The 27,354-nt window shown below is 50.8% G+C and overlaps 3 long non-coding RNA genes across 3 annotated transcripts; 2 read left to right on the forward strand and 1 right to left on the reverse strand.

Annotated features, from left to right (window-relative positions):
* The first annotated feature begins 7,162 nt into the window (after positions 1–7,162).
* Positions 7,163–14,529, forward strand: LOC120243189. The gene is made up of 4 exons (XR_005531243.1): positions 7,163–7,453; positions 7,625–7,722; positions 7,908–8,024; positions 14,393–14,529. It is a non-coding gene; the product is annotated as an uncharacterized LOC120243189 (long non-coding RNA).
* Position 14,530: 1 nt separating this feature from the next.
* On the forward strand, positions 14,531–17,137 carry LOC120243187. The gene is made up of 3 exons (XR_005531241.1): positions 14,531–14,579; positions 14,880–14,990; positions 15,693–17,137. It is a non-coding gene; the product is annotated as an uncharacterized LOC120243187 (long non-coding RNA).
* A 546-nt stretch (positions 17,138–17,683) lies between these two features.
* Positions 17,684–27,245, reverse strand: LOC120243188. Its single transcript, XR_005531242.1, has 2 exons — positions 27,136–27,245; positions 17,684–17,998 (listed from the first exon to the last, which is right to left on the reverse strand). It is a non-coding gene; the product is annotated as an uncharacterized LOC120243188 (long non-coding RNA).
* Between the last annotated feature and the right edge of the window lie 109 nt (positions 27,246–27,354).

A 27,354-nucleotide genomic window follows, 5' to 3' on the forward strand; every position in this document is an offset into this window, starting at 1 on the left:
TAGCCATCAGGGTATCATTTTATGTCAGTCTGGGGGAAGGGAATAAAGGGGTGGGAATGAAGGGGGAAGGAAAATGTGGAAATCAAATAAACACATCCACAGGGTTGGATTCCAATTTTTAATCCATCACCAACCTCTCCTAGTTTGTCTATTCCATAGAACCTTCCTCCCTCCTCTTGCCTGTCCAAACAGTCAAACAAACCCTAATACACCCCTAGGCACAGACCCCTAGGTTTCCACAGACTGGGAAAGGAAAGCCTGATGCCAATCTAAGGACAGATATGGTCTGGAGAATCCTGATTCTTGATGATGGGTGCTGTGTTCTCCCCTCCTCGTTCTTTCCCTGCCCCACCCCTGCTTGGTATCCACCCAACTTCAATGATATCTTGCTTCACCTGAAGAAGTGGGCCTGGTTTAGAATGTCAGCTCCTGGCAGAGCCACAAAACTGATCACTAGCTGGGAGGGTAGGCCACCTGGGCCAAAGGAAAGTGGTTAGAAGTATCAGGCGTCATGACTGAATTTCGTTGCTCTTCTCCGGTAGGCACTGGCCGGTGGGTCTGGCCTCAGCTCTGGCCCAGGAGGAAAGATATCAGCGGCGGAAGAATGGGTTTAGGCAACAAGCTGTGTCTTAGGAGTTTCAGGTTTTGGATGCAGTGTCTAAAGAGACTCTTGAGACTTATTTTATAGAGACTTGAAAAAATATGAGTGACTCCTACTTCAGAGGTGTGTTGAGATTTTTGTCCTACTGAGAGATATAGATGGCAATGGCCTGGAGCCCTAAAAGCCCAGGAGATCTCTGTAAGTGCACCATGCCTCACACAGCTCCCTGGCAGGAGGACATGGGGCTATTTGAACTTCCAGCCCTAGGAGGGCCGTGGAAAGGAGGGATGCCCTCTGGTCAGGGAGGACAAATGAGTATAATAATGTTAATATCTGACATGAATTGAGAGATTACTGTGTGCCAGGCATACATTTTCTCTTTGATGATATACCTATGCACTCGCTCTTTGAGAGAGAAAGTGACTCCCTGCCAGGGAACAGAACTTCCTCAAAATAAGAGGAAGCTCATGGCACACAATCCCACTCTGTGGCTCGCCAGCATTAGCTGCAGGGCCACATAATTTCCTGAGTGGAGGACAGAAGCAAGAGGAAAAGTCAGCTACAGAAACATATATTCAAAGATGTCTGTGGGGTGGGAATTCAGGGTGCGGACTCAGGGGTCTGCATACTTGGAAAGTGGATATCATGGGGTATGAGAGAGCTGGTGCAAGGACAGGATCACTGTTGCACGCGTATACATCCGTGAACACGTGTCCACACACAACATGTCCACACAGATAGAGATCATCTGGTGAGTAAATATCTCTGAGTTCATGAGAAAGGACCACATGGCTTAATCAAAAGATACATTACAAGATGTGGTTGATTCAATACACACAGGAATAATGTGCCATCTTCCACAAAGACCTTCCCAGACTTCTTACTAAGCTAACGCAAACCTGGGGTGTTAGAGAAAGGACAGGGCAGGGCTGGGAAGGGTTCACACTATGGGCATCTCCCCAGAGAGATTCAGGTCTGGTCTTCTAAGGTATCACATGTCTGTGGACAGGCTAGAGTCTGGGTCAGGGGGAAGCATGGGTCCAGAGTCCAACTTCAGTTTATTTCTCCAACACAGACCAGACCCTGAGAGTCCAAAATTTGTTGCCTGAAATAAATGGTAGAAAGACCAAGGGCTTTGGAGCCAGAAAGCCTAGGTTTGGTTCCTATCTTTTTTACCTATTAGCATCTCATTCATTAATTCACTCACTCATTAAATATTTATTGAGCATCCATTGTGTCACAAGTGTGTGACCTCTTTTGGGCAAGCTATTTTAACTCAGGTGGCTTCACAGGCACCTGGGTAGCTCAATCAGTTGACCATCCACCTTCGGTTCAGGTCATGATCTCATGGTTCATGGGTTTGAGGCCCGCGTCAGGCTCTGTGCTGACAGCTCAGAGCCTGGAGCATGCTTCCAATTCTGTGTCTCCCTCTCTCTCTGCCCCCCCCCCCGCCCACTCGTGCTCTGTCTCTCTCGTGCGCACGTGCAAAAAATAAACATTTAAAAAAACCTCAGTTGGCTTCAGTTTCCTCATCTATAACACAGAGATAATAATACCTAGGTGTCACAGTCATTGTGAAGGTTACATGAGAAGAGAGCCTTGGCACACGGTTGATTCTCAATAAATGCTTCTTATTAGCACTAGTAAAAGAATTCCAATTATGCCCCTTTAATAAAGTCTCTTTCTTTTGTCGTATTTTACCCCCAGTGGTGACCAAGCTATGTCTGGGGGAAGTTTAGGAGAATTTTATGTGGCCCCAGATCAGCCACTTTTCATTGGTGACTTTCACAGTGGGCCCAGGACACAGCTTCTCTCTGGAGTGAAGCAGCACAGGACAGACACCAGAGTTTGTCTGTCTCCCTCCCTGGACTGTGAGCTCCTCAGGGGAAGGGACCATGTCTTAGATCATTTACCATGTGGCCACAGTACCTGTGACAATGCCTGGCCCATAAGGAGACATTCAGTAGATGTTTGCTGAATGAATGAAAGAAGGAAGGAGCAGTGTTTCTACTCCTGTAGTGGCTGTGCAAGCCCCTCATTTCTTCATTTAGACAAATATTTATTGAGTAGCTACAGTGTCCCCAGGAACTGTACCGGGTGTTGGAGACATAATGATGAGCAAAACAGACACGGCCCCTGCTTTCACAGGACCGTGGGAGTCCAGTGGGAGAACACCGACTGTAATCAAATAGTCGTACAAAACCCAGGATCCTTACAATGTATGACCTGTGTTGCACAAGAAAGTAAATGATGCTAAGAAAGCAAATCAAGGAAGAGAGCGCTAACCAAGTCCGGGTAGGCCCAAAAGGCTTCCTCCAGGATGTGACAGGCCAGCTGACACCCGAAGTGGGGCGAGTTAAGGCCACACTAGAGCGGTCTGCTGCCCTGAGAAGAGTCTTCCAGGAAGATGCAACCTCACGTGCACAGCCCCAGTGGCTGGTTAGAAGGCGGCGCATTCAGAGAACAGGAAAAGGCCAATACAGGGCAAAGATGTTGGAATCATGGGCTCCAGTGTTCATTCTAAAAGCAAGGGGACACCATAGCAGGGTTCCAAGTGAAGGGACTGTAAGAGTGACATGACCACCACCCAACTGAGTTGAAGGGGCAAGAAGGCACCTGTGGAGACCACAGTCAGGAGAGGGTTGGGGCAGCCAGGCAACAGATGGCAGTGGCCTTGGACTGAGGTGGTGTAAATAAAGAGAAAGTGGGAGAAGGTAAGTGAGAGAGCTCACTGATGGTGGCCCTGCAGTGACAGATGAGGGAGCAGAGGAGCCATGGGTAAGTCCTAGTTCTGTAAAACTTGTTCCTAGCATCTATCTGTCTGTTCCTTGTTTGTTTCTGGAAAAGGTCTCCTACCTCGTCTGCCTAAGAGTTCAGTTCTGATAGTCTTTGGAGGTGGATGGATTTCCATTTCCAGAGAATGAGAGAGACTACAAGACACCCCACAGTATCTGGGAGGGAACTTAGAGGGTCATTTTCCCGACCAGCCCCCACGGAGGCACTCATTTATCCTTCCAGACTCACCCAAACCCAGACATACTCTCAGCTTCTCTGGCTCCCCACACTTACAGAGACTTCCAAACACTCCCTACAGACCACTTCATCCTACCCTTATTTATCCTTGCCTTCCAAAGCCCTCCATGCCCCCTCCCCTGCTCTTCTCCCTAGCCCCCCACCCCCACCCCCAGCCCCTGCCTCCCTCTGCCTCCACTTCACCCTATTAACAACAACCCCCCAGAACGCCTGCCCCCGGCTGCTGCTCCCTGAGCCCCACCCGCCCTCCCTCCTCCTGCTCCTCTCCCTGACAGATGCCTCAGAGCCCCGGGCCGCAGTTAAGGTGACGAGATGCAGCAATTCTTTATGAACATTTCATTCCTGCTCGCTACACGACGTAAATTAGATGGTGTGTTACATTCGGGCAATAAGAGAGATATGTCACCACGACGCTGGCCCATTGGATGGAGAGGGTAATCCTGCCGTGAATTTCATTACTGCTTTTATATAGACAGAATTAGCTCGGTGACAGCGAGCCTGATTGTCTTTCACTAGGGGTTTGGAGAAGAGCTGAAAGGATTTCACCCTGATGTGCACACTACTGAGTGACCCCGCTCACCAGCGGCTTCGCTGATTGCTTGGCACCTTGCAGACGCGCGATTGGCTCAGCCTCTCCGCCGCCTCGCCTCCCTCCCTGGTCCCGGGCCCTCCCCGCCTGGCTTTTTCTTGAAGCAAGAAGAAAGGAGACCTAATGGAAGAGTCACAAGGTCATGAAGGGAAATTTGTATGTGGGGAGGGGCAAGTTGGCAGAGTTGAAAAAAACAAAAAACCCCAAAACTAACCATCCCTTTCCAATCAGAGTCTCCTGGACAGAAGCTGTTGCCGCTCACTCCTGCCTCCCACCCAGGAAAGGGCAAGAAGGACCGTGGGCCACATGTCCATCGCCCTCAGGGCAAAGGAGGGACTGGGTAGGGACCAGCAAGTCCTTGTGAGTCTCCCTAGCAGAGACCCAGGAGCTGCCCTTGGCCTCTTGAGCCTCAGGTCGTCACTCCCAGGCTGTGTTCTCAGCAACTCCAACATGGAAGGTGAGGGAAGGGCGTGGATTCCCTTCCTCAGTCTCCCATACTCATGGCTTGCGCCCCACCCCCACCACATCTGCACAACACTCTTCAATGACCTCCAAAATCTTGAATAGGACCTGAATGGGCCAGTCCAGCAGCCTGCAGTCGAGCCCAGACTGGGCACTTCCTTTCTCCAGTTTCTGTCTGTGGGAATGGCTAGTGCTGACAGAGCCAGCCCCTTCCCTTCTCTGTCCTGTGAGAACCTTGCGATCTCTCACCTCTGTCTGTCGCCTTGTCCACTCCTTCCTTCCCCTCTGTCAAGCCCTCAGCAAACATCTTCTGCCAGACTTGCCTGAGGCAGCTGGTTGGCCCTGGGGCTGGCCAGGGTGGCTGACCATTACCAGACCCCTGCTGACTGCTGTGCCCCCTTCCAAAAGCCCCCAGGGAGACCCTCAGGGATTCCATTTCCCCGCAGCCCAACAGCCAGGCATCAAGCAGGCAGAATAATCTCCTCAAAGCCCCCTCATCTTTTGGTCAATCCGACACATCTGTCAGGAAATTTTCTCCTGCAACCAAGATCAGCCAGCTCTGTGGCCTGCGCTGAGAGGGATTAAGGCCACAGTCTCGGCTTTCCAGAGAGGAAGGAGGCTCCCTGGACCTTGGCCAAGCTGAGCCGGCTCTCCAGAGGCCTGGCACAGGGTCGCTGCACCCTGTCTGCCCCTGCGGTGTAGAACCCTGAGCTCCCCTTCCAGCCCCCCATGTAGGCCAGCGCCGCCCCCCAGCTCCTACTGCCTAGCCTCCTTAGAGCCCGGGGCTAGTGATCCCTCGATAATTTACTCACGAAGTCACTCTGGACTAGTTTGACATTGAAACCCCTTCTCCGTGAAGGAAAGACAAAGCGTAGGATGCCATAACTAACTATACAGTAGCCCTGCCTCTGTGCTAGCGACAAGGCAGCTCATTACACCTCTCTGAACTTGAGCTACAGCAAAGGCTGTGGTGCAATGTTGTACTTCTCTGGGGACTGAGAGAGGGCCTCCAACTGTTGCCCTGTCCTGTCAGGCCCCCTTGGATTTGTCTCTGCTGAAGAGAGCTGCGTCACCTGAGGTCATGTGTTTCCCTGGGCAGCCTGCATCCAATGCCTTGTCGCCATGGGCATATGAAGGCCCAGCCACCTCTCTCTACCTCGGGACTGGCCAGAAGGGCCATCCCTGCCTCAGAGTCCCCTTGAGGCCTTTTTTGAGACTGCAGCACAGCCCAATTTCTCCCTCTGGAGAAATGCCTTCTCTTGCACTACTGAGAATCCCAAGTAAAGTTCTAGCACCTTGGTCTCCATCCCAAAGTCTGCCTCCAGACCTAACCTGCAGATGAGTACTGCCTACCTACCCACTAGTGGGGCTACTGCAGGATGAAGGTGTTTTGTGGAGGGCCAGGGAAATATAGCTGTTGCTGTCTCTCATCATCATCACTGATGTCCTCATCACTGTTACAGAAGGCTCTGCATGGCTGGCATGATGGGGTCGGCATACTTTGGCCATCAAGTCTGGTGACTGAATGCCCAACCTTCTTTTTTCTCCTACAGACAAGGTTCTCTGCATTCTGCCTTTTGTCTCCTGATTGGAATGACCTCCCCAGACTGGTCAGACTGTCCCTCGGGAAGCTAAACCATGGTCCCAAGGATCTAGGGGTTCAAACTGCTGGAGTTCTGTTACCCATATCTCATTCTTTGCCCCAAGAACCAGGAGCCAAGTGCCCACTGGATATCTCTCCTACACTGTTGGATGTATTCCTAGCTGGGCTTCCTACTCTTTTATTTAAAGCATGTACTTTCCTCCCATAGACCAAAACATCCAGCCTTGGGGGGTGACAAGTCTCAAATGAGGCCTGAGAACAGGTCACTCTGGACAAAGTCACTCTGGATGAGCTTTACATTGAAGCCCCTTCTCCATGAAGACTAACTAGGATGCTGGAACTATACTGTACCCCTGCCTCTATGCTAGCTGCATGACAAGACTTCTTTGAGCCAAGACTTCCTTCCTTCTGGGCCATGTTTACAGCCTCCACCCACAAATAAAGCAAGCCTAGGATCTCCTACGGAAGGGGGAGGAGTGCCAGCAATGGTCTCAGATCATTGTTACCTTTCTAAGTATGCCCACACTGTCTCTCTACGGGGCCCACTGCCTTGCCCGCATTTTGGAGTCGAAGTGGCAGGTAGGGACACTGCCAGGTGAATTGGATCTTCTACTCTGTCCCGACTCCTGGGCCCTGACCCAGAACATGTGCTTCTCCAGAGTGCAATGTCCTGCATCTCTTCTAGAGCTTTCCCTGCAAGACTGCAGACAGTGATCCAGGAGCCAGGGATATGGGGAATGGAAATTTCTCACCCTACCCCCCATTCTGACATCACAGCCCTCACTTTCTGACACTAATTGGTTGCCATGGAAACTAGTTCCTTAAAGTACATGATGACTTGAGGTGGTGGGAGGGAGAGCCACAGGATCCAGCCCTGCCACAAAGGATCCACAGAGCCCCTGCCCCGAGTCCCTGTCCTCTGTGGGTACATATGCCTTGCACATTAGGGAGAAAAGTTCCCCAGCTCAGGAAAATGTCCCGGGACTGCACAAAGGTAATCCTAATTCACCACTCCTGCAATTCCCTACCTCATTTGGAAGTCTGTCTTACCTTTGCATGGGGAGATCTTGCTGCAAAGTCATCAACCAAAGCAGGAAGAGTCAGCCACGTACCCTGGAACAAAGGGACATTAGATGTGACGTGGGCCTCTCTGTCCCAGCCCCAGGTTGGAACTTTTCATCTTTTCTAAAAAAACTGTCCTTAACTGGCCAATCTCCCATCCCCAACACCATCACATACACACACATACTCCCCTGACCACTTACTCCCTCTAGAGCTTATACATTCTTTTAGTCATTCATTCAACAAGTATTTATGAGCCTCTGGTGTTCTGTAGACCCTGTGTCAGGCCTGAGGGATACAGCTGGGAGCTGATAGGGACCTGCCTCGTGGATACCGTCAGTATCTGCTATACTCAGACACTATGTCCCTTTAGTAAGTAGTTCTGGGTTTCCTGTTTTCACTCTAGTCCCCAAATGTGGCAAGCTATCTGGTTGCTGATAGGGTGGAATGGTCATTGCTTAGCTATCCCCTCCTACCCCTGGGCTTTCCAAGAGTATGGACCCTGAGCCTATTAATATACATCTTTGCCTGACACCATAAGAGTTGGGGCCTGTCAGCCTTTCAGATCACCCCACTGCTCTCAGAAGCAGCCTTTCAAGGACCTGGATTCTTCCGCTGTCTTTCAAGGCCAAGGAGCAGAAGAACGGACGGGACTTGAGGATGGCAGCAGAAAGGTATGTCCACTGTGTGTCCACTGGAATGCGCGCACAGGCATTAGATACACAGCCACGCCTTCATCCATCTGCGCCCTGCTGTCACGCATGTGTATTCATGTTGGTTGTAATCTGTGACTTCTCCCAAATCAGCCAGTACAGGGATGTGAGCATGTGTGTGAATCCACTTATGAGCGTGAGTGAGCATGTGTTCAGGGGAAGGGGAATTTAGGGGTATGTCTCTATGTGTGTTTTTTCCAAATGCTTGGCTTTTTTCAAAATGGCTTAGAGCACTACTGTCATTTATGGGGTTTAAAATGTCAGAACAGGGCCCGTGGGGAGGCAGGGGAGATTAAACTGCAAACAGTGAACGTTATAGATGACGTTTCTGATAGGCTGACAGGCAGACTCAAATGATGCTGCACTTTAGCAATCATTTAAACACACACACATGCCCGTGCACACGCACGCGCGTGCACACCAGATCCTCTCTCCATAATTTAATGGCACATTCTGAAAGCTAAAAACATAAAAGACCATGTCTAGAAAACCACAGCTCTGCTTTCAGAACACAATCAGCAGCTGTCGTGTGTGTGTGTGTGTGTGTGTGTGTGTACTCAAGTGCACCAACCTGTGTCAAATGAACAGATAAGCTTATGTGTATTTCAATGTCTACATAAGTTAATTCCATCCCATTTTTATATAGTGTCCTAAATAATTTTTTTTTAATTTTTAATGTGTTTTATTTATTTCTAGGAGAGAGAGAGAGCGAGCGTGAGCAGGGGAGGGTCAGAGAGAGAGGGAGTCACAGACTGAAACAGGCTCTGGGCTCTGAGCTGGCAGTCAGCACAGAGCCCGACGCGGGGCTCGAACCCACGAACCGCGAGATCACGACCTAAGCGAAAGTCGGACGCTCAACCGACTAAGCCACCCAGGCGCCCCTATAGTGTCCTAAATAATTAACAAAATACATCATATCCAGTAGTCTACCTAAGCATCATAACTACTTGTGTAAAGTAGGCAGGGACGGGATTACTACCCCTACTTTCCAGATAAAGAAAATTGAGGCTCAGAGAGGTCCAGTGGGTCTCCTAAGACTGCTCAGCTGGGAAGTAACACAAGTAAGGTTAGAAGCAGGGCCTTTTCATACTTATCCTGGGCTCTTCTTGAGGTGGTGGTTCTTGACCCTGGCTACACTTTAGAATCACCTGCAGAGCTTTGAAAGACCACTTTGCCCCAGAGATTCTGATCCACTTGCTCTGGTGGTGGCCCTTGTGGTATGTTTTTTGAAGACCCCTCGGAATTCTACACTTAAGTTGGAGTCAGAAGCTTTACATATAGCATTGTCTTTGATCTTTGTAACAGCCTTGGCAGGCACATTTTTTTTTTAAGTTTATTTGTTTATTTTGAGAGAGAGAGTGCAGGAGGAGCAGACAGAGAGGGAAAGAGAGAGAGAATCCCAAGCGGGCTCCGCACTGTGAGCAAGGAGCCCGATGTGGAGCTCGAACTCACGAACTGTGAGATCATGACCTGAGCTATTATCAAGAGTCAGACACTTAACCAACTGAGCCACGCAGGTGCCCAGACACCTGGGAATTCTAACAGGTAGGGATATCCCAGGTGTCTGATTATGCTCACATCCCCTCCGTGTGAATGCGGATTCCAGTCTTCTTCCTCTTCAAGTTCTATCTCTGCACCGACTTCCCAGAAGACTTACTTCCCGGGAGGATGGAATCCTCTATTTCTTCTGCATCACCCTCACTCCCCACCTCCCTCCTGGACTGTGGAGGCTTAGAAAAATGAGCAGCTCCACCTGGTGAATGAAGAGGCTATTGGCCATGTGCCCCATAGTTGTGGCCACTTGATAAGGGGCAGACTGTTCTGTCTCAGCAAGAGGGAAGGTGGAGAACCACCCCCACCTGTCCCCATCAGCCAGAAGAAGGCCGGAGGGGGTGGGGAGCAGCCCTTAGTGACCTATGGTAAGAGGCAAAAGGGAAAGAGACGGAAAGAAGATTAAGGAGAAGAGGAGGAGAGCTGACCCCTTGGGAAGTTATTCTGAGCAGCTAAGTGCGAAAGCCAGGAACAATGCTCTTCTCACTCAGCCACCGCAAGAGAGGTGGCCTAGCACAGTGGTCAGGAGCACAGACTTGGTTGTGGCCTGCCTGGGCTCAAATCCTGGTTTCTGCTTGCTAGTGGTGTGACTTTGGGCTAGTACTTAATATCCCTGTGCCTCAGTTTCCTTATCATTTAAAGGTCATTTATAATAATGGTACCTGCCTCGTAGAGTCTCCAGGAGGATTCAGGGAGTTCCTATAAAGTCCCTGACATGGCACACATACTGGGTAGGAGCTAACCATTATTCTTCTGCACAATGTGATGCTTTGGGACTCTACCTATTTGAAACTCTTCCTATCTTCCTGAACACTCCTTCTCAGTCTCCTTTGCTAGCCCTGTTCCTCTGTCCTCCCTCTAAGTCACTGGGTTCTCAACCTGAGGAACTTTTACAGCTTACTCTCAAAAATTCAGATTTAGTTGGTCTGGGTTAGAGCCTAGACATGGGTGTTTTTATTTCCTGTTTCTTTTAAAATATTTAAGTTAATTTATTTATTTTGAGAGAGAGAGAGCAGGGGAAGAGCAGAGAGAGAGAGAGAGAGAGAAAGAATCCCAAGCAGGCTCTGTGCTGAGCAAGGTTTGAACTCATGAACCGTGAGATCATGACCTGAGCAGAAACCAAGAGTCAGAGGCTTAACTGACTGAGCCACCCAGGTGCCCTGACATGGGTGCTTTTCAAGTTCTCTGCCTGATCCAAATGGTTGCCAAGGTTGAAAACCCTTTTATTTTGTTTTAATGCTTTTTTTTTAATTTGAGAGAGAGAGAGAGAGAGCATGAGTTGGGGAGAGGGGCAGAGGGAGAGAGAATCTTAAGCAGGCTTCATGCCCAGTGTGGAGCCTGATACAGGGCTCGATCCCACCACCCTGGGATCATGACCTGAGGCAAAATCAAGAGTTGGACACTCAATGAATTGAGTCACCGAGGCACCCCAAAAACCACCCCTTCAAGTGCCAATACTCCCTAAGATTCTACTCTTACCCCCTTCTCTCCTCACTTGTCTTTCCCAAGTAACGGACCTCCTTCCCATGCCCTTAATTACTATCCAGAAGCCGGCGACTCTCTAATCCATGTACCCTGACAAGACTTCTTTCTTGAACTCCACACACAATTTCCAGCTCCCTGTCAGACATCTTAATTTCCGAATGTGTGGAGATAAAGTTAACAGTCTCTTAGCCTCCTTCATACCTGCGCTGAGATGTACTCCAGACAACTGTGCCATACACACGTCCCAATCAGAACTCAATATTTTTTCTTTCCTCAAATCTATTCCATCTCTTCTGTTCTCCATCTCTGTCACTTCCAACCATTCACCCAGGCAAGACCTGGCAGTCATCCAGGGATCCTCTCCCTCATCGTCTCCATACCCCTCAGGTAGAAAATTCTGTCAGTTCCCTGAAAGGCTCTCTCCAGCCTCACTCCTCGGTAATCCCCACACCACCACCACCAGATGCTGGTCTCTTTGTCTCGTACCTGTAGGGTTTGAAGAGCCTCCTCACCACCCTTCCACTTCTAGCTTTTTTTGGCTGCACCCTTCTCGCATTTCTTCATCATCCTCAGAGCTATTTTTTAGAAGTGCAAATCACTCCACTGCTAAAGCCCTTTAGGCTAGAAATCAAGTTCACATGGCCCTTTATTATCTGTCCGCTTCCAGTGGCCTCCATCAAAGTAACCCTACCCTCCGTACTTCAGTTCTCCAAGTGTGCCAGGCTGTGTGACACCTCAAGGCTTTTGCAAATGCCATTCTTTCTTCTACCTTAAATGCTCTTCTCTTCCCCCTCCCATTTTGCTCACTGTTAGCTGAACCTCCAGCTCTAGAAAGGGCTACCTGAGTGAACACTCCCTTTTTGTCCCCACAGTACCCTGTAGTTATGCCTATTATGTTGGCTCTGTGTCTTCTCCTCCTTTGTTTTCATGCCTGTGTCTCTTACTGGACTGTGATCATCTAGAAGGCATGGGACTGTCTTGTCTTTGAGGGGGACAGTGAGTAGGGGAAAGACAATGAGTTTGGTTCCCTTGGCTAAAACACTTGGTGAAGGCGGCTTTGGGTTATGCTCTAGATCTTGAAGGGTAGTTTCTTGGCTCCTGGAACCAAGTAAAGAGGCTACAGATGAGCAGAGAGATCCAAATAAGCAAGTGGCCTGACACTTGCCCCCTGGGTTCTTCCCCAAAGCCCCAACCCTGACTACCGTAACACCTGGTACCCCTCCAGGACCCAACCGAAGTGAGTAGAGTCCTCTTTCTTTCCTCTCTTTCATCCAAGATCAGGCTGGAATATCTCCAAAGGATCCTTCAGAGAGAAACCAAGAAAAACTAAAATGCAAGCAAGCAAGCAAGCAAACAAACCTTAGAAATGCAGAAATGGACAGAATGCAGCTGTCTGATTCTAATTCATCACCTCTGCCGAAGGGAGCAAATTCAAGAGTTGCCTTCTAGACCTTGTAACCCTTGCCTAGGACAGTGTATTCAATCCCCAACATTGCCCAAGGAAGGGCATGGGCAGGAATCCTAATCCCCTCCCAGGCAAGCAGGCAGTGGGAAAGCTGCAATTCTTAACAGCCAGCGAAATTGAAGCAAGCCCTCATTCTCCACAGAAGTGAAAGGTCAAGGGCGTCAGCAGCCCAAAGAATGGCCCGCAGGCAGAATGTGGTCTCTGGGACCCTCGGCAGTGTGTGCCTCACCCATGGCTGGATTTGCCGTGCCAGACCCCCACTCCTAATATTCCTCGAACCCTTGCCATATGTCAGCACTGCGCCAAACGCTAGATTAGCCTGTGCCACTCTTATAACAACCTTGTGATAGGGACTATTATTATTGCGGTTACAGATAAGGAAACTGACTGTGAGTGAGGCTAAGTGACTTTTCCAAGGTCACAAAGCTGGTAAGTGGCTAAGCTAGGATTCAAATTCAGACAGTCTGACTCTAAAACCGTAGGCTCTTAACCTCTGTGGTATACTGCCTAACCCACCCAGTATGTGGTTATTCAGTATTTGCTAATAGTAATAATAGCTCACATTTATTGAACATTTAACCACGTGTCAAGCACTGTGTTAATGCATTATCTTATTCACTAGACAGGCGCTGTTATTATACCATTTTACAGATGAAGATACTGAGGCTTAGAAAAGTTAAGAGCCTTGTCCACGGTCCCAAAAGTCGTAGGTGAAAGAACTAGAATACAACCATAGAGCGACAAATAAATAAACTAATGACCAGAGGCACAGACAATCCTCTGACCAGCACCACTACCATCCTGGAGGGTGTTCGTGAAGGCAAGAGGCCTTCCCAAGAGCTCTGATAAGGTGGCTGACACCTGGATGAAGGCTGTGACCTTTTATTCCATGTCCTGGCAAAGGCAGCTCCAGTCTGGATAGCTTTTCCAAGTTTAGGGCCCAGTGTCCTCAGAAGTGACCCTAGAAGGCTAGTGCCTCCTTTCCCCCAGGCCTCTCCAGAGCACCCTCTCACCAACTCTATCCATTCACAATAGTCTGGCACTTGGAATCTGGCTGGGTTTGGGGTCCCCAATATCCAGAAAACCAGAGTCTCCAGGACCCTCCCCTAAGCACGCAGCTTTCAGCTCTCCCTGCTGGATCCTTCAGTTCCTGAGTCTCCGGCTATGGCTCCTGGTAGGGAGCCTTCCAGAGCCATCCAGGGACCTAAGGAAAGAAGGAGAGGGGAGGGAAGGAGCCAATTCCCAGCCTCTCCTCCCCATCTCCTTCCCGTCCCCCAAACCCTGCAGGCGGCCCCCACCACCTCCAAGCCCGCAGTTTCTCACCTTCAGGCAAAGGCAGATGATGGCAGAGCTGGGGAGCAGAACTTAACTGAGCCCTGGGCACTGCAAATCCCTGTCATTAGTATTTAGGGAATGTGAGTCCCTGGGAGGGAGGGGGGCCAGCGGAGGCAGGGAGAGGAAGCCCAAGATGCTCAGAGATGCAGAGATGGAGATGAAGACAGATATCAGGAGAGGTTGCAGAGACAGACAGAAAAGGAGGGAGAGAGGGAGAAGAAGAAAAGAGACTGAGGAGGGTGGCAGAGAGTCAGAGAAAGGGGGGGAGGGAGGAGAGAGACAGAAAGAGCCAGTTGCTTTATTCATGGCTGGTGATATTATAGACTGAGTGAAAATCACATTATCGTAATGGGAAAGTTAGAGTTGCTGAGATGATGCCCTGAAGCCTCGGCGCTGATTGGGGTGTGATTGCTATCTGTATTTATATGTAGAAAGCAAAGTTCACTGCCAGTTCAAGATGGTGGCGGCTGCTTTATGCAACATAATTCTTCAGTAGGGAGACGCCCGGAGCAAGCCGAGCGAGCCGAGCCGGGAGTGGCAACGGGAGCCCGAACGCGCGGACGCCGGAGCGCGCGCTGGAGCAGGCGCTGGAGCCTGGGCTGGAGCGGAGCGGGGCTTAGCGCGCAGAGCAGCGGGACCGCGAGCCCGCGTGGGCGCTCGGCTAGGACCAGGGCCGCGAGGTGGGGCGACAGCGGGGCTCGAGACCTTGGGACTAGGGGAGAAGTAGGAGCAGCTCCCCCCACCTCCCCTCCCAGGCCGGCCCCGAGTTAGACTCACCCTCTAGAGGTCAGAGAACTTGAACGGATTAGACAGTTGACCCCTCCACCCCCACACCTACCCCCGTTATATAATTCAGCACTATGCCCTACAATAAATGTCAGCAAGTTTTTATTTTCCCCATGATAACTGCTTTGATGCTTTTTTGACATCTCAAATTTCCTGACTTTTTCCTCCTGTAAGTTTTAATTTTGTTTTTTCAGGGACCTCTGCTGGGCGCCCCTTGCCTCTCCCCCTCCCCAGGTGGTGTCCGCCGCCACTGCCTATGGAGCAGCCCATTGCTGGGATGAAAAGGGGCTCATCCCTACAGATTGGTGAGTGGGTGTGATCTCCCCCAGAGCTGGGGGCCGGTCAGGTGCCCAGACGCCCTACACGGAGTCGGCGCCATTCTGTGAGGCATCAGCCATGGTTAGAGAGAGAGGAGAGGTGTCAGTGCCGCCTGAGACCGCCTTTTATTTGAGGTCTGTTTCCCTCAGGGCTTTCTGGGTGAAATGGGGCAGGGCTGGGCCCCACCCTAGATCTTCCAGATAAAATGCAGATATCCAGTTAAATTTGAATTTCAGGTAAACAACAAATAGCTTTTTAGTATAAGCATGTCCTAAATAGGACATAATTAAACCAACTTTGTTGTTTTTCTGAGATTCAACTTTAACTCGGCATCCTGTGTTTTTATTCACCGAATCTGGTAACCTGCCTTACCCCCACCTTCCCTATTGACCTCAGGTTTTTATATTGATTTTAAATCTGAAGGAGGCAGTGCCCCTGGATGGAAAGAGCCAGATCCACCACTTAATAGCTGTGTGGCTTCAGACCTGTTTTTTACCCCGGACCTTCAATCTTATCTGAGCAGAAAGTTCTTCACAGAATGGTTGTAACCATTAATGAGACCTAGTATGTAAAATATTCAGTGCACTACCTCGCACAAAATAAACATTCAATAAACGATGACTATAAAATACTAACACTCTTGTATTCCCTCTAAGTCATCCTTTATTCCCTTCCTGTCTCTATTCTAGGCTTCTTAGAAGTCAAATGAATGGCTTACTTTCTACTCCAGAAGCTGCTGCCTGAATGGTAAAGTACTAGGAATAGACCTGATCATGTATGGTCGCCCTCAGGGGCCTGACCCTCTCAGGTCCACTGAGACTTCTGAAAAGCTGATTGCTGGAGTGAAGCAGGGACTAAGAGCAAGCGGGATCCCCAGCACCACATCCAGCCCCACACATTCCCAGCTACCTGCTCCGAATTCAAGAAAAAACGTGCCTTAGGACTTCCTTTCTCCCAGGAAGATGGAGGGTGGGGCAGGGTGGTGATAAGATGCTGGACAGGAAGGAGAGCCTGCCTATCTGTGAGGCCACTGGTTTGAGCCACCGGTCTGCCTGACAGCCATCTCATCAGGCCAAACCTCTCTCCATCCCCATTCTCTGGCAGAAGCCCGTGTCTGGGGTACACCAACTGGAAATTAGTAACTCCCTTGGGGTCTCTACGCTGTTCCCCCTCTGTCTGTCTCATATCTCAGCCTCAGCTCAGAACTGACGGGGAAGAGGCAGTGTGTCAAGTTCTGAGTCCCACGGAGGCGGACTGGGTACCAGTGTCATCTGTATGATCGCATTCCTCTCACTCATAGGAGGATGGGACTTTCCTTCCCTCAGTACACGTGTTCCTGACTCTGAAGAAATAAAAGGGAAGTGGTTCCCAGTACATCTCAGTCTCAGAGAATCTGGTGGCCATTCCCAGCCTTTCTCTCTGAAAGAAGCTAATAATTCGGAGCCAATTCATGGGCAAATAGTAGCACATCTCCTTCTCTCCCAGGAGGTGACAGACTCAAGGAGTGCCAGGCAGATTATGTAAGTCTGCAACCAGTGAAAGGTAACAGGGAGTGGTGGGGTCTTCAGCCCTCTCTCAAAAGTACGTGCCTCTCCTCAAGGCATTCCATTTCATGTTTGCTTGTTGTAAACACTATGCTCAGCAAAGACTCAGGTTGCCTGGTTTGGTCTCTTGGGTAATCCCCTAATTTCTTGATCTTTCTGGTGACACACCTATCCCTAGCTATAGGGTCACAAGTATTGACACAGAGTAGAGATACAGCACATGCAGGGACACATTGCCCTATAGAGTTGCACAAGGTCACCTGTGTATACTCTAATACCAGACACCAAAGAAGCAGACGGTCTGTAAGAAAGCGTAAGGACACTCACAGAGGAGCTGCCCATCCCCAGCTTGGCTTCCTGTCCACCTCTTGCCAACATCCTTCCTCTCTGCCCCCTCCTCCTCCTCATTTGCCCACTGGGACCTAGGGCTGCTGCTCACACCGTCTCATCTCCCCTCCTCTCTCCCTGGAAGTGGTACTCTGTAGATCCCAAAGGGTGTGATTGGAAATGGGGTGGGAGGGGCACTCTGCACAGTTAACCCATGTGGTAGAGCCAACACACATGCATCTGGGGTCTCTGGAATGTCCCCCCCCCCCCCCCCCCCCCCCCCCCCCCCCCCCCCCCCCCCGGTTTGATCCTCACAACAAGCCTGTACTGTGAAGGCAGGAAACTGACAAGGAGTTCCCACGCTCCCTGGCCTTGATATCAGGAAGTTGAACTCCAGTCCTAGTGGCTTAAGGCTGTGTTTGTTATGGACTCCACCAGGATATATGATGGCCCTCTCCCAAGGATCCTCCAGGCAGTCCTCACCCTTGATGCGGACTGAGCCGCAGAAGCGGCCTTAGGCACTCAGGCCACTGACCCCAGAATGATCCTGGGAGGGGATGCAGTGTCTGGAGCTTTTCCACGCTCCTTCTGGTCCATTCCATCTTTGGCCATCAGTGCTCGAATCTAGGTAACCTCTTCTTGGGCCTACTCATCTCAGCAAAACAGAAGTAGATCAATCATTTGTGATAAATAAAAGAAATTAAAATCCAGTCTTCTTTCAACGATTCCCGAGGACTGATTTTTCAGATAACTTGCTGTTTGGAATTGTCTGTGTTCCTGTTCCCTCTGTTTCAGAATTATATATAACATTGATCATCACAAGCGTCTTATCAAAGATAGGGTGTCCACACCATGGGGAACGACCACCCAAATCACACAGATGTCAGGAGAGGGCCACTCCAAAGAGGTTTTGTCATCCTAGAGATGCAGGGGGAGTCCAAAGAAATGATTTCTGTCCTGTCTTGGAGACATGAGTCTTTGAAGATGAAAGTGAGACATCTCCAAGGGCAGGAAGCTTGGCTGGTGGCTTGTTTATTCGGATTCCTCTGAGGTTCCTATTTTATGTCCCTTTGGACTTGTGTCTAGGCAGCTGTGTTGGGGGATTGTGCATAGGTCTCTGATCCCTAGAATGACCCAGCAAGAGGAATTGAGGTTGAGAGAGAACACTTTTCTTATGGTGTAGGGAGAAGAGATAAGGCACCTGCCCCAGAACACTCCCCCCCGCCCCCACCCCCCGACCTTGCTTTATCAGGGAAGAGAGAGCAGAAAATCACCCAGTGCCCCTGGACAGAGGAAGGGGCTAATCTGCTCAAAAGCTGGAGGCTGGATAACATGACCCCTGCTTGGGATGGATATTGAAGGAATGTCTCTGAGGATATATCACTCCACTCCCCTGGAGGGCCTGTAGGTAGCTGGTAATCCACCCGTCTCCCCCCCACTCCCGTCTCCTACCAACACACACACACACACACACGCATGTGTGCACGTATTCAGGCACACACATAAATCTTAATTGTGTCCAGGGCTTTTTACAGCGTTAATTAATCATATTTAGGGCTGTTTCCAGCTGTTGCTGAGGGAAAGAAGGTCCCACACGCCTGTGACTTAGGGTAAATCCAATCAGACAGTGGAATTCTTTGATTCTGGAGAAGCCGAGCATGGGAAAGACACCTCTAATCCCAGAGCCTCTCAGATCCCTGCCTGTTGCCTCCCTCATCATAGCCCTTGCAAATTGATCTGGGCTTGGGGAAAGGGAGGGGCTGGGGGCTAGAGAGAATAAGGGAGGGGTGACCCCCCCAGCACAGGAGGGGTGTGGGAGGAGCCCACTTGAGATGGCAGTGGGATGACTAGAATGAGGGCTGAGGCCCTCCATGCTGACGTGGACTTGGGCCATTTAGTGGGCTCAGAGGACCCCGTGACTCCTGAATAGCCACTGGGCCCGAGAGTTATTACAGGAGGCTGGGCCTGGGCTAGTCAGACCAGAAACGGGGCAGCACTGACCTCATTACAGTTCTGCACAGCCAGTTTGGTCTGAGAAAGGGCCTTGCCCGAGCCTTTTTCTTCTCTGTGACTTCTCCCAAACAGCATGTCTCTTGGCCCCCCTCACGCTCTCACGGATCCCCGTTTCTGAGTCTGAGTTTCTCTTCCTAGGGCTCCATAGCATGAATCTGGTCTCTCTCACTGGTGTCTGTCTCGGTCTTTCTCTGCCACGCTCTCTAAATCCTAGCCTACTACCTTGAATCTTCACAGAGATGCGCTTTAAGATAGACATCTTAAGGGGAGGGGGCCAGCCTGGCTGCTGGCTGGTGCCAATGACCTCTTCTGTTTCTGCTGGTAGCTCATTGGTATTCATATGGAGCAAAGACAAGATGGGGGGGGGGCGGGGGGCGGAGAGAGGAGCTGCTGCTGAGGGTGGAGGCAGCCAGGGTCCTGTCCTACCCCTTAGAGACCCGGATGGGAGAGGAAGGACTCCCCAGTATGGAAAGCGAGAGTGCGGGGCTATGAGAAGGTCAAACGGACCAAATGGTGGAGACCCTCTCCTCCCCTCTGTGATGACCTCACCTCAGCACACCCCCTTGTTGAGGCCTTCTGGGTCCTGGCCTAACTGGGCCTAAATAATTGAGGAGCCCATTACAGCCTTGCTGTTTCCTCACTGTCAAGTGTAAATGCTGCGCTGGTCGGGTGGGGAAATGGGGCTAATTTGAATTGATAATAGGAAACTCGGGGAAAAGTCATCTATAGTGAGTGAGGAGCGAGCAATCCCCGAGCAGATGCTAAATCTTGTATAATGAAAGAATCTGCCGATGTCAATTATGTACGAGCGTCTTTGCAGTGGTTGGAGGCGGTGGGCGGGCGAGGGAACGGAGGGCTGGGTGCATCCCATAAACCCAAACACCCATCAAAGGCTCATACATATGGAGCGGCGGAGATTACGGCATAAATTTGAATGTTATGAATGTGCATGAGGGACAGGCAGGAAGCCTACCTCATAAGGGGGCAGGAAAGGAACTGTTTTTCTGTGCGTGTGTACAAGGGGCTTTTGTCTTCTTGGTCCCTCAGCTGTGCCGCTTCTGCACCCAGTTGTGTGGCAGGATGAGAAGGAAAGTCAGGGTCTGGAGGTGCCAGGCAAGGTAGGATCAGCTATTTTTCTGCATCCTGGACATGGGTTCCTTGGGGGCTTTGGGCTCGAGTTGCCCTTGACCCATTCGGAGTGTTTCCAGGAGAAGATCTAGAGATTGATATGGCCAGAGATACAGAGGCATATGTGAACACAGCTTTCTCTCTCATCTCATGGAGAAGACAGACCCACAGAGATAGTGATACCCACTGTGGAACGGGCAGAGTAAGCCTGGAAGACAGCCTCGAGGAAGAGGTCACAAACTGTGCTATAAATAGAGCCAACAGCTCAGAATGACAACAGCAGCGGCCCATCTTCCTGTTCCCAGGTACAAGTCCACATTACGGATGGCACTGTGTGCTTGGGAGTGTGGGCGGGGCCTGGACCCCTCCATCAGTTCCCAACCTGCAGCCGCTTCTTGAGAGCACACTGTGATTTGTGGTGCAGGCCACCCAGGGACTTTAATCTTCACCGTGACAAATGCAATAAAAGGAACAATTTGGAGATCAGAGCTAAGGAAGACACATTTACAAACCCTTCCCCAAAGGTTGGATGGGGCTGTCACCATGTGATTTGTGCTGGAGATGAAGCAGGGAGGGGAAGCCAGGGAGACAGAGAGTTGGAGAAGGCGGGCTGAGAAGAGAAAGCATTACCACCTCTCCCCTCTTCACCCCCTCTGCCGGATCACAGTGGTGGGGATGGGGGCTCTAGGCAAGTGGGAGGAGGACCAGACCCCAGGCCGCCACTGCCTCCCTCCCCCATCACTTCTAGAGAGCACAGCTCAGTTACCAGGAACAGGCCAGAACCGTAAGCTTCAGAGATTCATCTTGGCAGTTCAGGGGCTCTATCTAGAGGAGGGGTTGGCGAGAGGAGGGAGGGAGGAAAGCTGAAGAAGAGAGAAAGAGGGAGAGGCCAAGGCAGAGTGGGAGAGACATTTTAACAGAAAGACGGTGACATCCCAGGTTGCAAAGGGAGCCTCTAAGAAGCCCCAATCTGGACTAGGAAACGAAAAGGGAGGTTTTCTAACCAGGGCTCCTCAGGCAGGCAGATCTGGAGGGATGTAAACATAGAGCATCAATAGGGCAGATGGAGGAGGGATAACTTAATCTGGGAACAAATCTTTGGGGCAGGCAGATAAGCCTGGAGTTCCACAGGATGAGGCTAATGTGGGGTCTGCAAACTAGGCTGGTGGATGGCTAAGCGGTGGGACCGACTGCCACCCTTCCCTTCTGTGCCTCTCTTTTCCTATCTGTAAAATGGGTGCTAGGCTAGATGACCTGTAAGGTGCCTGTTGCCTTACATCTTGGATGCTCTGAGACCAGGCTTCTTGACACCAATAGCAGGAGACTGGATAAGAGAGATAAGTGCCATCCTGCCACTCCGCCACGCTCCTTCTCTGTAGCTATGCTGATTACTAACACGTGGGCTCCTTTCCGTCGAGATCCCAGCTCTGCTTCCCAGGGTTCAGTTCTCTCAGCCACTCATACCTTGATAAGGGTTCAAAAGGAACTCCTTAGGGGCGCCTGGGTGTCTCAGTCAGTTAAGCATCCGACTTCAGCTCAGGTCATGATCTCACAGTTCGTGAGTTCGAGCCCCACGTTGGGCTCTGTGTTGACAGCTCAGAGCCTGGAGTCCGACTCAGAGTCTGTGTCTCCCTCTCTCTCTGCCCCTCCCCCATTCATTCTCTCTCTCTCTCTCTCTCTTTCAAAAATAAATAAATTTTTTTTAAAAAAAGGGACTCCTTGGCCCTCTTTTTCTCAAAAAACCTGGTTGCTCTTACCTCTTACCTTCCTTTTGGAGATCGTCCTCAAATTAAGGCTATTCTGTCCCTAGCTCCCTCCACCTCATGCCCAGGTGGCCACCCAGGAATGCTGTCTCTGCCCAGGGTCTAACTTTGAAGCTTCTGGTTTCCTTCTAGTTTCCTAACTTTGAGCTGCCAGCAACTGAGATGTTAGTTCCTTGACCGGTGCCCTCCCCTCTCCCCTACTATTCTCCTTCCCCGCCTGCCTGTGCTCCCTGCTGCTCCCCACCCCCACCTTCTTCTCCAGCCAGGCTGAGCGACCATGGAGATGCCATACTAGTGGGGGTGGGGGGAAGGTTTCTAGGCTTGGAGGCATTGGTTTCTTATCTCACTCAAGGCCACATCTCAGAGCTCCACCCAGCCACCGCCCGCATGCCAGCCTGACCTGCAGCATGAGAACTGTCTTTCAGTGCCTCTCTATATCCAGATCTGGTCCTCATACCCACATAAGTAGGCCTGGTGAGTGCCTAAATGGGGGTAGGAGAAAAGAGACATCAGGAGTATGTGGGCGTGACCATCATTCAAAACTCCCTAGGGAAGATTGGGAATCAGATGCAAACTATGTCTAGTTGTCATGGTCATGGCCCAGCAGGCACAGAGCATCTCCCCAAGATAGAATGGGCCTCTTCAGGGTGGTGACTCAGGGCTGTGTCATGGCCCCCAAGGGGATGTGGGAGATCGGGAATTGGGGAGGTTGAGGGTGAGGAATGTAAGGAGATGGAATGGACAAAATTATGTTTCCAAGCTCCAAGCATGAAGGAGAGGAGCCTCTGCTTAGGAATGAATAGAGGGGCTTATGGGGGTCGAGAACAGGCTGACTTCCCCCTTCTCTCTCCAGCAGAGGGGCAGGGGCTGGAGGTGCGAAACCTTCAAACCAGGAGAGTCCCTTGCTATGGGTTCCATGGTGGACAGTGGGCACAAAGGAAAGTGGATGGGGCAATTCCCATGGTCCTCTGCTGCCTCCCTCTGGGGGAGGGCAAGAGGGCAAGCTCTGTCCTCCCAGCCCTGTGCAGGTCCTCTGGGTTCCTCTCCACTGCACCCTACCCCTACCCAGGTCCCTGATGTCTCCCCAGGTCCTCAGACCCCGTCTCCTCATACCAGACCTATGTTTGCCAGATCCCCAACCCTCATCCCGTAGAAGGCACTGGGTAACAAGTGGACTAGTAAGTGACTGAAAGGGACTCTCTGGACTCCGGAATCTTCTCCATTTCCTGTCTCCCCTCCTGAGAGAAGGAAAAGGCTTTGATTTGACTCCCTCATTTGCCTTCCCACTCCTGTGTGCTGGGCTGGGAAGGGGGAAGGGAGGAGTGAACCTGAGAACAGGCCCATCCCCCTGGGACCTCCTAGTCTCCCTGGAATATTACTTTACCCAGAGCCTAACCCATCTCTAAGGCCAAAACAAAGCCCCAGCCCAGGCAGGAGTATATACTGACTGACAGTTCAATGTCCTCCAGTGCCCCTCCCCCCACTAGAGGACTGGCCTCAGCTGGGCAGCCCCAGCTCTGCCTGTCCCCCACCACATTTAGTCCACTCCTGAGGGGGCTAAGGCCCATGGTGGTGACGGGCAAGGGAGGGTCAAAGGAGGCCCAGAAATGGCCAAGGGGCCACATTGACTCTAAGAGACACTTCCCCTCTGCCAGCCCTTGGGTTTAATCCAGCAGACTAGAGATTGATGAGACATAAACAAAGCAGTCAAGGAGAAGGTCATTCTGGGTTTCTCCTCTCCTTCATGTTCACGCACATTTGGCCTATGACATGTGACTCTCCACCTACCCAGCACATTCTTACACACACACACACACACACACACACACACATACACACACACAGAACTGAGCTCTGTCCAGCCTTAATGCTCAGGTGACAAATCATGGGGTTGGGACCAGTGCAGAGGGTTGGGGGCGGGGGGTAAGTTTACAGCAGGAGACCTGGGAGAGTCGGCAGAAGAAGCAGGGATAGCAGGCACGGTGTAGGGCACTTTTGGGGGAGAAGTGGGCTGGGAACACATGGGGGGCTGGAGGGCAAGAGGCAGTGGAGAGGGCCATGAAGTAGAGGGTTAGCCAGAGGCAGAGGAGGGTGCCCCTGAAGGGAAGGATTTGGGAAATGCACTGCTCTAGCAGGATCCCATGGTGACTGGGGGCTCTGGCACCAGGTACCCCAGCATACCCCGGCCTTAGTGAGAGGTGGGCCAGCTCAGGCTTCCAAAGGCACCCCAGAAGGCAAGCAGGGTCCAGATTCTTTTTTCCCTTCTGCTAAGTGGATGGGCAGGTGGGAGCTGGGCTGCAGATCTCCTTTCTAGATTAACTCACTCTCTCCAAATTCAAACACTCTCCGAAGAGATCCACCCACCCTCCCACATGGAGCTTCCCTACCCTATCCAAAAGGGAAATGAAAACAAAACAAAACAAAACAGGTCCTCTCGAATTTGTTCCAAAGCCTAAACTGGACAAGCTTAGGGTAGGAAGACTCAAAGAGGTAACTGTGGCTTCCCACTCATCTCTTCTTTGCCTGAGCCTGGCCTTATGACTTCTTGCTCTTTAGTGGGGTATAAGGTCAACAGGCAAGGGAGGATGGCCATTTTGACCTTGAGAGGCCTGCCCCCATCTTTATCCATGCCCTGCCAGCTCTCAGTGCCCTTTGGAGGTTTATAGTCATATAAATCGCAGAGCCCCATGCCAGGCTTGGAGCCTGCAACTATAAATAGGCACGAGGTAAACAAGGTGGCAAATGCAGGGGCTTGGGACAAGACAGGACATCTGCCCCCTCTTGCCTGGGCAGGCGCCAAGGCACATCCGTGGAAAGGGATATCTTCCCTCCCTTCTCCTCCCCTTTCCTCCCTTGCCCATTGGCTTCCAGCTGCCTGTGCTCTGGGCTTCTAGTCTTTTCCCTCTGAGGTTTACCCTCCCAGGCAGCTTTCTGCTGCAAGGCCTCGCTGGTCACCTGCCTTGTTTCTTCAGAGTCAAGATGGGAAGGGGAGTGGCGTCTCCGTTAGAACGGGACCCCTGACTGCTTCCCCCAGCTGCTTCTCACAGTGCCCCTCGTTCCTGCAGCGAGTCTGAAGGAGGTCCTGCTGTTGCCACTCACTAGGGGTGCCTTGATCCCTTCTCCATCCTAAGAGCCAAGGTGATGCTAACATCTAACTAGAAAACTCTGCTAAGCAACTCTGGAGACACCAAGCCAAGGCCCTCACTAAACACCCATTCTAGAACACTCACAAGCGCAGTCTTCCTGTCATTTCAATTGACCAACAGCTTCGTGGCCACTTGGATTTTCTCCCCAACACCTCTGAGCCACGCAAGCTAAATTCTGAGTAGAATTAGCCTCTGGGCTTGAGACAATGTGGGGGGCACTGCTTTTTGGATCTACCCCTGCCTTCTCTCTGCCCCAGGGCCGGGCTGCTTTCCCGCTCTGTACTTGTCCCGGGCCCAGCAGGTTCCCAGCCTCCAAGAGTCCTCAGGGTAACAGCAGGCCCCACCGGCCCCACAATTATCTATTCCTCCTTCTTGGAAGATGCCGGATCTTCAACCCCGGAATTGCTGCTTTCATCCCAGGTTGGGCTCTCTGAATATATTCTCTCGCCACTTTAGAATCATAGAAATTAGCCATGAAAAAGAATGAAATGTTGCGATTTGCAATGACACGGATGGGGCTAGAGAGTATAATGCTAAGTGAGACAAGTCAGTCAGAGAAAGACAAATACCATATGATGTCACTCTTAGGTGGAATTTAAGAAACAAAACAAATGAGCAAAGGGATAACAAAAAAAAGGAGACAGAGACAAATCGAGAAACAGACACATAACTATAGAGAACAGCGTGATGGTGGGGGGCGGGGAATGAAACAGGTGATGGGGTTTAAAGAGGGCACTTGCTGTGATGAACACTGGGTGATGTACGGAAGTGCAGAATTACTATATTATACACCTGAAACTAATATAACACTGTATGTTAAGTATACTGGAGTTAAAATCAAAACTTAATTAAAAAAAGAATCACAGAAATTAGAGCTGAAAGATACCTTCATTTTTTTCATTCTACACATGAGGGATCTGAATCTTGGAGAGGTCAGGTGATGCTCACCACAGCCACACAGCTAACATTGGCTTTGTTGCTAAGACTGGAAATGTACCTTTGCAAGGCCTGGCTTCTTCAGCCGGGCATCCAACTTCCAGCTCCTACTGGCCCCCTTTGCTCCTCAGAAACAGGCTTTCTTTCTTTTTTTTTTTTTTTTAAGTTTTTTTTTAAGCCCCTCTATGCCCAATGTGGGGCTTGAACTCACAACCCTGAGACCAAGAATTGCATGCTCTACAGACTGAGCCAGCCAGGCTTTCTATCTTTAAAAGGTCCATTCTCTTTGGAGCCCTACCTCCAGCTGGCTTCTCATGAAGGGAGAGGAAAGAACAGGCTCTGAATCATAACAAACGATTGAACCATACATAGCTCTGTTTCTAGCACCTTCAACCCCTCCCTTTCCCTGGGTCCTCTCTGATGGCCCACTGGGCAGATGCTCCTAGAATGATTTTCCAGGAACCCACCTTGAAGTGAGAGCTGGAAGAGTGAGAGGCAGCCTTCCCATTGTGGGAAGTCACTTCCCTGGCTGCTCTTTCATGTTTTTCCTTTAAAAAAATGTTTAATATTTATTTTTTTTGAAAGAGAGAGAGAGAGACAGAGACAGAGACCAAGCACGAGTTGGGGAGGGGCAGAGAGAGAGGGAGACACAGAATCCAAAGCAGCCACCAGGCTCTGAGCTGGTAGCACAGAGCCCGACGCAGGGCTCGAACTCACGCACTGCGAGATCATGACCTGAGCCGAAGTCGGACACTTAACCGACTGAGCCACCCAGGCACCCCCTCATTTTTTTTTCGGATGTCAATATCCCAATTTATTATTTTTCTCAATTTCCTAATTTAGAAGACAAAGTGGGACCAAGTCCTGCTTCATGAACAGTGTCCCCTGTGCCCTGGGCATGCAATGCCCACGTGAGCACAGGTGCACACACACATACACACACACTCATGTCCTTCTTGACAGCCTATTCAAGGGTTCCTAGACTAGGAAGTGGAGTGAGACCAGAACCCCAGGGTCCAAATGTAAAATGGGTCACAAGGAAGGGAAGACAATTCCAGGAACAGAGTTTGGGGGGCAGAAAGTGAGGACGCAAGTCCCTGTGGCTCACTGAGGGCAGAGGTGAGGAGGAGGCAACGGTAACTAAGGCAAGTGGGAGTGGTCTGGCTCCCCGGTAGCTGGGAAGGGCCTCCGTCCTCAGTGGGCTGTCAGGGTGAATGTAATCTACAAGAGAGAGAGGGAAGATGCTGATGGAGATCAGGCAGGGGGTCCGGTTACCTCAGAACGCTCCCATCCTACAGCTGGATTAGAGCTCCTAGATGCCATCTGGGAGTGCCTGAGATGTGCACGGGGCAGCTGGAGTGACGGCCATGATCTACCCAGCACCTGTCCTGCCCCCGCAGGCTGATGATGTAACAGTAGAACAATGTGGCAGAGGACAAGAGGGCTTTGGAATCTGGGGGAGGACTGGTCCAGCTTTCAATGATGTGGCTAGAA

This window comes from Hyaena hyaena, unplaced genomic scaffold (assembly GCF_003009895.1).
Source record: "Hyaena hyaena isolate Hyena2069 unplaced genomic scaffold, ASM300989v1 scaffold_331, whole genome shotgun sequence".
Taxonomy (NCBI): Eukaryota; Metazoa; Chordata; class Mammalia; order Carnivora; family Hyaenidae; genus Hyaena; species Hyaena hyaena.